Below are 13,226 nucleotides of genomic sequence, written 5' to 3'. Positions count from 1 at the left end.
CGCACTACACCATGATCAATAGTAATAGCAAGCCTTCCTGTGTGACAGCTACTCCCTAAGTGCTTTACATACATACTAATAACACGGCGAAACAGATATTATTGTCCCACCCCAGGAAACTGAGGCACAGGAAGTTAAGTAATTTGCTTACGATCCCAAAACCAACACAAAGGAGAACTGAAATCCAAACCCGGTTAGTGTGGCTACATACCCTTGCTGTTCAGCGTATCTTCTTTGGGAATCAAGATTCCTTGTTTTGTAGTGCTACAAAGAACATCTGTGGGGTGCTTAGTAAATGTGGTCTGTCAAGGTACTAAGCTTCCCATACCCCTTCCTTCTTGTCTGGGAAAGTCATTCCATTGACCTACTGCGAGTTTCCACATCTGTCATTAGGCAGACAGAACTCCTAACGTGCAGGGGAGAGATCAACTCTGGTCCTCACTTGAGGCCCCACCATAATCACTAACTGTGGGAGACCATGACCATGGTCCTCAGATTTATGGACCTATTAAGGGAATTGGTCTAAATTTATTCTAAAGTGCTTGGATCTCATAAAAGCAAAACTAAAGTCCTTAGATTTCATAAAATTAATATGGTGCATCTAGGTACAAAGCATTAAAAGCGTCCAAATGACCCCTATATATTAAAGCTCATAATTATCTTACTGACCACATTATCATCAATCAGTGCCTTTACCATATATGTAGTATCCTTCTGCTAAATACCAGTAAGATACAGTACTTGCATCCCTGTATCTTAGGGTACCCACAATGCTTTTTCATTTTATAAGGGCTATTTAATGGTCAGCTGGTTCACGCAAGTGCAGCTGAACTGATTCATCACATATTCAAATCCTTCCAGACAAGCTGGTCAACAGCTGCAGTTTTAAGTCAATTCCTCAAGCCCCTACCCCTGCACCAGCCCTTTCTCTCAGGATTCTCCAGACCTCCCACATTTCAGGAACCACTGGGTTAACTCCTGGCTAAGGGGGGAGGGGGCGGGCAGGGAACCTACAGGACCCGCTTGTTATCAAAGACTTTCATTCTAATTGGTTGGTGCCCTTGCTTTACCAACTGTTACATACTTTAAATATCATCCTTGCATAAGACCGTAGGGTAGACCCACCTGAAAACAGACCGTGTCTCCTCCCCCTTCTTTACATTTACCCAAACATTCATCCATGACCAAGGAGATGCACTCTGATTAGGGCAAGATGAAGAGTAGTAAATGAGCTGCAAACTAGTATATTACTTTTCCTACTGGGAAAAGGAATCTCAGCAAATGACTTGAAGGCTTACTCAAAACCACCTGCTGAGTTAAACAATGGAGTGCTGCAAAAGTATCACTGTAATGTACGGTTTATTTTTGCCTATTTCCTATATAAGGACTGTATCAGTAAGGAACTTCTAATATATTAGAAACATAGAACTTTTAAAAAACATTTTACTTAAGAAAGAGAACGAGAGAGAGAGAGAGCACGTATGTGTGAAAGAGAAAGGTAGCGGGGAGAGAGAATCCCAAGCAGGCTCCTTACACAGCCGTGAGCCTGCTCCTGAACCTGAGACCATGACCTGAGCCAAAATCAAGAGTGGAAGAACACTAAAGCAACTAAGCCACCCAGGCATGCAGCATCATAGAACTTTCTAGAAGGGTTACTCTTTTTTTTTTTTTCCTATCCACCCCATTTGATTCATAAAGAGGCTCACCTGAACTATGAAACTCACCAGAACTATGAAAACAGTATAGATGATATGCAAAAGCTTGAGGGGAAAGAGAGACTACTAAATTATTTGTACATGGTTTACTTTTCATTTGTTTTACTGATTCACACTGGTTCAGTTTTATTTCACATATCTAAAATATTAAGCATGACCAATCTACCTTTTTGAGTCATGATATAATAAAGCCAATGGCCTAAGGCACCTGGGTGGCTCAGTCTGTTAAGCATCTGCCTTTGGCTCAGGACATGACCCCAGGGTCCTGGGATAGAGTCCCCCATTCAAGCTCCTTGCTCAATGAGGAGGCTGCTTCTTCCTCTCCCTCTGCTGCTCCCCCTGCTTGTGCTCGCGCTCTCTCTCTCTCTATCAAATAAATTTTGCTCTTCAGAGGATTAGAAAAGAACCAGCTGCAATAAATACAGAAAATAAGAACCACACTTCCTACCTCAATCCTTACTTGTGACTAAAGGAAGTCTATGTCATAATCTTGGTTTCCCTCTAGTAGAGGAGAAAATTGTCACCATCCACAACAAAGTTAAGAACTTTTAATTAAATTTCTAAAGAACATTACTGATTTAAAGACATTAGACCTTTCAAACAACTGTTCTTTCCATGAATTAAAATGAGTAATAACTAAAGATTTTAAAAACTCCTATAATTCATATTCAGTTTAAACTCTGATTTTTAGGGGCTCCTGGGTGGTTCAGTTGATTTAGCATCTGCCTTCAGTTCAGGTCATGATCCTGGGGGGCATGGGATGGAGCCCCAATTCCGGCTCCCTGCTCACTGGGGAGCCTGCATCTCCCGCTACCTTTGCCCCCCCCCCGCTCCCTCTGCCCCCACTCTGTTGTGCTTCCTCACTCACTCTCTTTCTCTCAAATAAGATCTTTTTTTTTTTTTAAAGATTTTATTTATTTATTTGACAGAGAGAGAGAAAGATCACAAGTAGGCAGAGAGGAAGGGAAGCAGGCTCCCTGCTGAGCAGAGAGCACCATGTGGGGCTCGATCCCAGGACCCTGAGATCATGACCTGAGCCGAAGGCAGCGGCTTAACCCACTGAGCCACCCAGGCATCCCTCAAATAAGATCTTTAAAAAAATAAAAATAAATAAACTGATTTTTACTTGGCCAAAAAGTTTGGTTCAGACAAAGTCATGCCTAGAGGGAAGAGAACAAGGAAGACTAGATTATACGGATAGACAGCCCTGAGTTCGGAGGGCTGGGTACAAAGTATCAGGAAAAGGGGTTAATGAATTGAAAAAAGAATATATAGGGGCACCTGGGTGGCTCAGTGGGTTAAAGCCTCTGCCTTCAGCTCAGGTCATGATCTCAGGGTCTTGGGATCAAGCCCCGCATCAGGCTCTCTGCTCAGCGGGGAGCCTGCTTCCCTCCTCTCTCTCTGCCTGCCTCTCTGCCTACTTGTGCTCTCTGTCTGTCAAATAAATAAATAAATAAATAACTTTATATATATATATATATATATATATATACCTAGGCCTCAAAATTAACAACTGTCTACTCACTTTTGGAGACTATGTGTTTCAGCCTGGACACGGAGGACAACCACTCCAGGTCGGAAGCCAGAGAAATACAAAAGGCACGCCCCATTTCTAATTCTTGAAGCCGTGCAGCACTGTGTGACGTCTACCATGTCAAGCCCACGGTCAGGACGGGAAATGGGTCTGTGGGGCAGTCATTTGCTGATCCCTTGAGAAAGTACAGCTCTGCCATCTCCTCTAAATACCCGCCATTCCTAAAATTAAGACAGACTGAGAGTTTGCACGGAAGCTCTCATTAGAGCCGTGCAGCTGCGCTGTCGCCCTTTCTAATGAGGACTCATTGACGGGTAAGACCATCCTCCGCCACAGAGCCCACCACTTTGGGGAGGGTCCAAAGGCAGGGAGAGCGCGACCCATCCCGCCCTGGTGAGAGACTAATTTGACTGATGTGCCTGTCCGGGGAGACCGTTCTGAGTCGGTAGGCGTACGCAATAAAATGAGCTTCAGGTTATCTGCACAAACGAAAACAGACTGGAGAAATGCAACAATTAGAGAAATGCAACAAATAGAACAGCTCAAACGACTCCCCACCTCCAGTAGGAAAGTTCACTTTATGTCATCTGCCTAGATGATGCTAACACTGCACTAGGCAGATCCCGCAGTCTGGGTTCGTCCCAGCACAAACCCAAGAACTTCTAACATCAGACAGGAAGGAGGACAACAACGAGAGGCTTCAAGTTCCTGATTTACTACGTCAAGTCCTTTCGAAAATGGGAATGAGCCGAGCCTAGAAGCCACGATATCCCCCAGAAGGAGTGAAAAGAAGCGGCTCACAGCCGGAGCCACGGTGACTGGCGGATCACCGCTGGCCCGCGTGATGGTACCAGGAAGACGTCTTGCCCCAGACCTAGTCGATGGTGCTCACCAATCCCTGCCATTCCACATTTAGAACTTTATTCCTGGGACTTGAAACCAAAGGGACTTTGACCCGAAGGGATGTTACTACTATTTTATTACCTATTTATACTGCTGCAAAAATATTTTTCATACCTTTTCTGAAGAAGATGGAGTTTTAAGAAGGGAGGAAATATGACTGCCTCGCTTCCTCAGGGTAGCATGGTGCACAGGGACAAAAGGAAAACCAAACAAACTGCCAACTTCTCAATCTTGCTTCTAGCCAGCCTTGTTCACTCACAGAATCCGAAGACGAAGAAAACCAGTAGGTCCAATAAGCAGTCGCTTCACCCAAACGTGGGGGCCTAGTTGCCAACAGGCAGCAATTTGGGGGTATTTTAGAACTCCAAAAGCACAGGGAAAGAAAGAAAAAAACAAAACTAAACAAAACAAAAAACCAACAACTTTCCAAACCTTAACTCTCAGTCCAAAGGAACTAAAAAGGCCACACAAAGAATCCACATGGACACTGCAAATTTGAAGAGGATTTGTGGATGAATTAGCAGGAAGTTACCATGTAAATATTTTTTTAGAAGATTTTATTTATCTGAATGACAGTGTGCGCACATACAGGAGCAGGGAAGGGGCAAAGGGAAAAGGTGGTGGAGGGGGAGAGAAGCAGACTCCCTGCTGAACCCAGGGGGCCAACCCTCTCCAGCCCATGACCTTGAGATCATGACCTAAAGCCAAAGTCAGATGTTTAACTGACTGAGCCCCCCAGGTGCCCCTCCATGTAAGTATTTTTTAAAGCGGTTCAATTGCTTTACTGGTTAAAATTAATAAACTCATTTTTAAAATTCATTTAAAATGTCATCACATAAGAGCATATTTCAGATCCTGCCTGGAGATTCCAAGATAATTAATGAGACCCATTTTACAACTGACATTTATGAAAACAAATACATCTTTTAAAAATCAAGATACACTAGGTTTTGCTTAACTAACATTGCTTACCTTTATTTATTAAAAATTTGACAGCAAGAATGCAGCAAAATTCTAAACATCAGGGAAGGCAATAAATGAATTGTCAAAACAAGAGTAGCTTTTAGGGATTTCCACATTTTTCTTGCACTGTTGCTAAGTAAAGCCCAAATTATATTTTATTTTTACTAGAATAAGCCATTTTTGCATTCTTCATAGAATCCCATAAACCACCTCTTTGTACCATTTCACATCTTTAGAGAGGTCTAGATGCTCCCCCCAATGTTTTCTGAGGAATAATTCTGGCCGTGGTCAATAACTAAGAACCTACTATGCTTAGCTTGCTTCCTCGCAGAGGAGCTCACCTGCAGTCGGTACTTTCATCAACTCAGGTTTCATTCCAATTACAGTGACAGTTCCTTTCCCTAGGCAATTAGGGTTCACAGTCTTTCTTCCCACCCTAAATACAGGAAGATGTCCAGTCTGAAATGCGTCGATCAGTTTAAGTGAGTTAAATATGGTATTTTACCCCCGTATAGCCCTGCGAGGTAAGTATCATTATGCCCATTTCACAGATGAAGAAAACTGAGGTGGTCACATAGCACGTGGCAGACCCAGGACCCCAGTGCAAACAGTCTGGCTCTGGAGGCTGTGCTCGCGCAACCCCCGCATTACTTTCCCTCTCCTATCAAGGCTCTCCCAGTTGTTGTGAGGAGACCTGTATTAGTTTCTCTGCAAAGGTTGGTAGTTTAAAAAAAAATCTGTAGAACCATAAACTGGTGGCTTTTTGGTCTGTAAACATTGCAGGTCAATGGAAATTTTAAATGGAACAAAGAATAGCATAGAAACATTTCAAGGTACTTATAATGTGAACATTCGTTCTTTCTTGCTTTCTCTTTCAGCTTGACTAGCTTGAATCAATTCCAAGGGAGATGTTTATTCCACAGTCTCTTAAATTAGAAAGTTAATTAGCCAATCCGGCTATACATTTAGTTGAAAGCTTTCCCCTCTTTATGGCTATTTGATATAGTTGTTCAAGTATTTATTTATACCAGTAAAGTTGTATTAAAAATTAAGTAGAATCAAGTGCATGTTAACAAATTGGATCAGTCACGTAAAAGTGAGCTATTAACGTGCTCATCGCTAAAGTCTCGGTCAGGTACAGGCAAATATATCCCAGCAAATTTACAGTGAAATCCACTTAGGGGATTAACTGTTCACTCCATTCCAGTCCTTAGACATGGCTCTATCCTCTGCAAGTCTCCTTGGAAAAACAGACCAGTGTTAATTAAGGGTTGGAAATATCTTCAAGCAAAAGTTGGTGTCCCTTTTATGCTGGCAAGCTGCTCTTGTTAACTAGCTAGGAAATGAGGGTGAGTAAAATAGGATTCTTGCCTTTCGGTAGCTTACAATCCGGTCAAGGAGATCATAAAAGAAGGCAACTTCAGAACAGTATGGAAAGTGCTATACTGGAGCGAGGCAGGTTGCTGTGGCAACCAAAGCAAAAAGGCCTTCAAAGAGGAAGTGGCATCCAAGGTCTGACTGAGGGATGAGTAGGACAGAGCCTAGTAAAGGGCAGAGGGCAGAGCAACGCAAGGAGAGGGGCAAAATGAGTAAAAGGTTGGTTCTCAATTGGGGAACTGAAACCCGGGGTGCTGATGTGTGTTTTTGACATACGGGAATAGAGGAGTGAGTAAACTGGGTTTTTGTGTACCCTGCAGAAGAGTGTGAACGCTACCCTGACGGCAGTAAGAGCTCCTGAAGGACTTCAAGCATCATGATCACAGTCGAGGGGGAAGTAGGTAAAACCATTAGTTGGGTAGGCAGAGTAATGCCTCCCACCACCCAGGGCAAATGATGTCCACATTCTCATCTCTCAAACCTATGAACATTAGTATACATGGCAAAGGAAAAGTCAAGATTGGGGACAGAGCTAGGTGGCTGGTTAGCAAACCTTCAGATGGGGAGATGATCCCAAATTAGCCGGGCAGGCTCCATGTGATCGCAAAGGCAGGCAGAGACAGGAAAGTCCGAGGGTGCTGGGACTATGGAAACCCGCAGTGATGATGCTTATGTTGCTCGAGGAAGAAAGGCACCAGCGAAGGAGCGTGGGTGGCCTCTAGAGGCTGGAAAAGAAGGGAAAGGGCTCCCTCCCGAAGGCCTGTGGCCCCGTGAGACCTATGTCGGAACTCTGGCCAACACAACTATAAAATAATGTATGTGTATCGTTCTAAGTCACCAACGCCCGAGTAACTGTGACAGCAGAAATAGAAAATGAATACGTTAGCTGTTATACAGCAATAATCCACATGTGAGGTAATCATGGATTTACAAAAAATGCTGATTTGGCAAGCATCGAGGAGATAGAATCCAACCAGGAAGCCTGGCTGCGTTAACTTAGTAGCCGTGGCCTTGAAACACCCTTCTTAAACCTCACCGTTCTGCTGTGTTCAGTACCTCAAAACTGAGCGTCATGTGCAGGGGTTTGTTTGTTTTACTTTCTACTTTTATGAAAGCAATACATTAACATTAGCTCTAAATTTCAAATCGAAATCACATGCTAGAATACAAATGAATCATGAAAACATTATGCTAAGAGAAGTACTTTGGACACGAAAACAAGTATTAGTAGATGAATACTAAACGGTTCTTCTGATATGAGACACCTAGACCAGCACATTGAGACAGAAAGTGCCAGAACCAAGGTTACCATGTGGGTAGAGGAGAGGGTGATGAAGAGAATGGGGAGTTCATGTTCAGCGGGGACAGTTTCAATTTGGGAAGATGAAAAAAGTCTGGAGAAGGGTAATGATGACTGCACAACACTGTGAACTTACTTAATGCAACTGAACTGCACACTTAGAAATGGCTAAAATGGTAAATTTTGTGTATACTTTACCACAAGAACAACTATGATGATTTAAATCCATTTGACTTTATTGTATAGTATCTTAGATATTGTATAATATCTTAATATTGTGTAATTTCTTGCTAGCAAGAAAGAAATGGAACTTTCTAATGGACTTTGCTTCATCTACTAATACTAATAAAATACTAATAAAACCTGTTTGCTTCAGTGTCAGACCTTAAAAAAATGGCTAAAATGATATACTCGGTTATGTATATTTCACCACAATTTTTAAAAAATTAAAATAGAATAGAAACAACAGTGTATTACCAACTCTGGGATCTACTTCCCAGAACAGAACCTTCCATTACTTTAGCTTTGCTCCGGGGAATTACGTCCGTCCGTGTGTTAAAATGGGATGCTTAGCCTGCTATCTCATCAATTTTAGGTGTCTGCTGTTGACTTTCAATAAGGAAGACCGTGATTTAACTCTCTCAAGTACACACACTTGTAATCTGGGAGATAAGAGAATCTGCTCCTTACGCGGATTTTCAAACGCCCTCTTGTTCCAGACATATCGTTCACCTCCTCTTTCACAGGGCCCCAGTGCTTACAATGCAAGTGTTTCTGGGGTGCTAGAAGCCCCCACAGGCTTCCTTCTTCCTGCTCTTCCCATTCCCACGGTCTATATTCTCTGAGCAAAGAGTTCACTATTTCCTTTCTATCTTTCAAACTGTGTATTACTTTTGCCCATTATCTTCCCTGTCTTTATAGCTGCATCTTCGTGACTTCATGACTTCGTTTTTGTCATCTTTAGTTGAGAAAAAATGAACACACATGTTCCATCAGCCGTGTTTTACCAGAAACACTCCAGGGTTGCTTTTAAGATTAAATGAACTAATAGAGGTAAATAAGATAACGTAGGCAAAATGCTTTGCTAAGTCCCTGACATCTAATAAGGTATAATCAAAGCCACAGTGAGGTCCCCATCAGCACCACCATCAATTACCCACCAAAAGGTTGTTAGTACGGACCACAGTGGAATTTCATAAAATACTGCTTACAGGGCTCCTGGGTGGCTCAGTCAGTTAAGCAGCTGCCTTTGGCTCGGGTCGTGATTCCAGGGTCCTGGGATCGAGACCCACATCAGGCTCCCTGCTGGGCAGGAGTCTGGTTCTCCCCCTCCCTCTGTGGCTGCTCCTCCTGCTGGTGCTCTCTTTCGCTCTGACAAATAAATAAAATCTTTAAAAAATATATACTGCTTACAACAGAGTATCACTTGATTTTCCAGCGTTAATAGCATTTGATGAAGAATCCGGTTTTTGTTGTTGTTGTTGTTGTTGCTGTTGTTTAAAGATTTTATTTATTTGAGAGAGAGTGAGAAAGTTCATGAGTGGGAGGGAGGGGCGGAGAGGGAGAGGCAGACTTTCCCACGGAGCAGGGAGCCTAACGCGGGGCTCGATCAGGCCTCTGACCTGGAATTTGTTTTTCTTTGGGGGAAAAAAAAAGGTAATTTTCATGGTGTATTTATATGGCACAGTGCTCTGCAGCTAACGGGCAATCTAGATTTGACCAGAAGCTGTCTCATCCTTTCAGTTTCCCTTTCTCCGAGAGGCCGTCTCTAACTCGAGAACCCTCTTCTCCTGCACTAACTTAACATGATTCTCTTCTCATTAGATACTGTTTTCTTTCCTTTATAGTTCTTATCAGGTTTAAAGCCCCCTTCCCCCCAATGTGTCCCCCTTTCTGTGTGTCTTTAGTTGTGTTTTGTTCCTAACCAAACTCCTCCAGAAGAAGGGCCACGGGAGCCGCCATAACTGACGAGGTCCTCTCAAGGCCCAACAAAGTGCTTTGAATGACTGGTTTGACTGAGCAGAACGCCGGGTGTGTAACCCTGCAGAACTTCGTATAATGAGACGGTGTGTTTGGAGAAATAAACACGTGGAAGTAGTCTGTAAACTCCATTAATAGTGGCAGCATTTGGGGAAGGTTATCAGGTTTTTGTAACTTCTCTATCCTGATACTGTTACTACCACTGCTAATGAAGTTGCTGAATGTTTTACCAGGCATCAGAACTTTCCTACGTCTTAAGTCCACACATGCACTTTCTTATTTAATTCTCACAACAACCTTATTTACTGTCATGATACCCAATTTCCTGACAAGAAAATAACTGCAGAGAAGTTGTGTAACTTGCCCACCTGGGGGATATCTGCTAAAGTTCAAACCCACAGTCTGAGCTCAAAAGCCTTGATCTTAAACCACTAAGCTATTTATCGTGTGTGTGTATGTGTGTGTGTGAGAGAGAGAGAGAGAGAGAGAGAGAAGAAAAATGTACTTGCTAAATTCTCAACTCCCATTTTAAGAAATGAAGGGCCAAATTGTTTTTGCCAACAAAAATGTTCTTCTGAAGCTATAAAGATAGCAGTGGCTGAATCACTAGAACGGCAGTGCCAGCTCCAAACAAGTCCACGACCAAATCTCCTCTGCTCACACTTAGGCTCTCTGGAGGCACAGGTAGACCAAGGCTTCTACAAGGTACCTAAGCCGATGTTCTCCAGTCCTCACTTGTGTGTGGTCTATATCCTGGGAGACCCAGAATATGAGCCTTTTATCCTCTAAGGGCAGAGAGTCCACAAAAAACATTATAAATATCTTTACATGAATCATGTGCCTGCCATTGTGACTACTACTCTTAAAGTCTCTAGAATTTACATGAGATAGAGCGGCTACTTCTGAGTGGGTCCAGCATAAGCCTCTTCCTGTATGTTTTCCAGTTCCTTAGAGTTTTATGTTAAGACACCTGATTTATTAGCAACGCTACAAATGTAAACAGAATGTATCTTGACCCTTTCAGTTGATATTGATTGCAAAATAACCAAGTTCTTTAGCAGAGATGCTTTGTTTCCCTTTGTAAACCTTTTATTAAATGGGAACCACACTTGGGAAATACTTGCACCTTTGCTACATCATCAAAGACAAATGTTATGAATCATCTGTATCATCCTTTATGTTCTAATTTTGCTTTTACATCTGTATAGATAAAAAAGGGAGTAGGAAATGGAAATCAGGTATCAAGAGAATTATCTGAATTTCCAACTTCCTCTGCTCTATTAAGCCCCTGCGGAATTGGTCTATCCAAAGACTAGGTCAAAGACTAGACCCTAGAGAATGGCTCCTATTAATTAAATACCAGATCCAATACGTAATTATGTCCCTTAGGACTTTGACCAAAGGTTGAAAGACAAAGTCAGAAAGCCTGAAAGTTTGGAAATCTGTGTGTGTGACATTAGGTTCAGAGGGCTCAAGTGCCTGTGTCAGGCCAGGTGGCATTTCTGCTACTGAACTAAAGACTGGATTGGAAAATTATAATGACCACATCTCTTTTTAATTTTCCTAATTGGTATCTGTCAAAGCATGTCTTTTGAAGCATTTCAGGTCTTCTCATCTGGAATTTACAGCTAAATAAACAGTGAAAATTTAGCATTTCATTACAGCAGCCTGTTTGGTTCCTAATTTGAAGAATCCAATTGTAAAAAGAAGTATGAGCTAATCGGGCCATTTTTAATACTGGCTGAATATTGGATAGCATGGATTTTTTAAAAAGATTTTATTTATTTATTTGACAGAGAGAGATCACAAGTAGGCAGAGAGAGAGGGGGAAGCAAGCTCCCTGCTGAGCAGAGAGCCTGATGTGGGGCTCGATCCCAGGACCCTGAGATCATGACCTGAGCCGAAGGCAGAGGCTTAACCCACTGAGCCACCCAGGTGCCCCAGAAGTTATTTTTTCATATATGGTAATAGTATTATGCTTCAAAGAAAAAAAGAGTCCTTACCTCTTAGAGATATATACACGGATGTATTTACGGATGCAATTAGGGAGTGTGTCGGTGATGCAAGACCACTCATCCAGGAACCACTGACAGCGGATGATGGTTATACGGGTGTCATTTTACTATTTTCTCTGCTTTTGTGTTTTAAGAAATTCCGTGACAGTAAAAAAATAAAGCATTGTAATAAAACCAAATTAGACAAATATACAACTAGCGTCTATAATGTTCAAGGAATTGGTGCAAACGATAGCACGTGAACAGTTGTATAAATCTCGAGTTTTTAAATGTAATTTTGCAAATGTTTCAGAAGTAGTCACTCTTCCATCTGTATTTGTGTAAGAACTTCAAATACAGAATAAGCTTTGTATGTGGAGCGATTCTGAAATAGCCATGTATATCAGCAGTGACATCAGCTGAGAGGATGCCATCCTACTCTGCCTGGCACCTTTTTAAAGTAGTAAGACTGGTCATGTGTAAGGCGAACTGTGCACACCCTGAAAGTGACGAAAATGTGACTTGTAAATTATTTGGCTTCATTCCAAAATAGAGCCATCCTCTTTGGCAGAAACAAACAAATAGAACTAATTTGCAAACCTAATTGAACTTTCAAGCTACATTTAAAAATGAAGCTCTAAGGGGCTCCTGGGTGGCACAGTGAGTTGGGCGCCAGACTCTGATTGAGCCCTTCATTGGGGTGCCCACTCACTGCGGGATGTGATTGAGTCTCTCTCTACCTCTGAATACCCTTCCTCCCCACCCCTGTGTCTCTCTCTAAAATATGTAAATAAATCTTTAAAAAATATAGCAAATAACACAGATTTTTCATTAACCTCTCTAGTGGTTCTCTCCTATCTTCTTTAAGGGCTTTGTCCTCTGAACATCCGTAAATGTAGGCAACTTCTTCTGGATCCTCTTACTTACCATTCTACACCAGTGTTTGCAAAGAGTGTTTTCAACATCACTTTCATGAGCATCAGAGACTCTAGGAATTCTTTTATTAAAGACACAATTTCCAGTGTCACCCCAGTGAACCAGCATCTTGGACACAGAGGCCCAAATCTGCATTTTAAGTTACCTCCTAGTTAATTCTTACCAAAGAAATCAGGATTTAGAATTACTGTTTTATATACTCACTCTGGGTAATCGTGTCCAACCCCGGGACCTGTTACTATTTATAGATCTGTGACCCCTATCTCCCTGTTTTCAGACGGCAGCGGTCCACTTGATTCTCACAGGCACCTCTTAGAACGGAGGATGCCCCACACCCAACACTCTCTCCCAATCCTGCCATACTGCCTCTTGTTTCTCCCAGTTCTCAAAATGGTTCTGCCAAAGACCCAACAGGGATGAAAAAAAAGCAAAAGCGACACAGTTGTTCCTGCTCCCTCTCTCCACTCGCTCTCTCCTCAGGACTCTGACTCTCCTCTCTCACCACACTCGAGTCACTCCCTAGT

At 42.4% G+C, this 13,226-nt stretch overlaps 1 protein-coding gene across 1 annotated transcript in view; it reads right to left on the bottom strand.

The window, feature by feature from the left end:
• SLC39A10 (solute carrier family 39 member 10) overlaps positions 1-13,226 on the bottom strand; it is a 136,217-nt gene that overhangs the window by 67,058 nt on the left and 55,933 nt on the right. The window lies entirely within an intron of this gene.

Source organism: Mustela putorius, unplaced genomic scaffold (genome assembly GCF_011764305.1).
Source record: "Mustela putorius furo isolate JIRA1106 unplaced genomic scaffold, ASM1176430v1.1 tig00000275_pilon_pilon_pilon, whole genome shotgun sequence".
In the NCBI taxonomy this organism is placed as follows: Eukaryota; Metazoa; Chordata; class Mammalia; order Carnivora; family Mustelidae; genus Mustela; species Mustela putorius.
The sequence above is the reverse complement of the archived record's forward strand: the minus strand, read 5'-3'. Positions and strand labels throughout refer to the sequence as shown.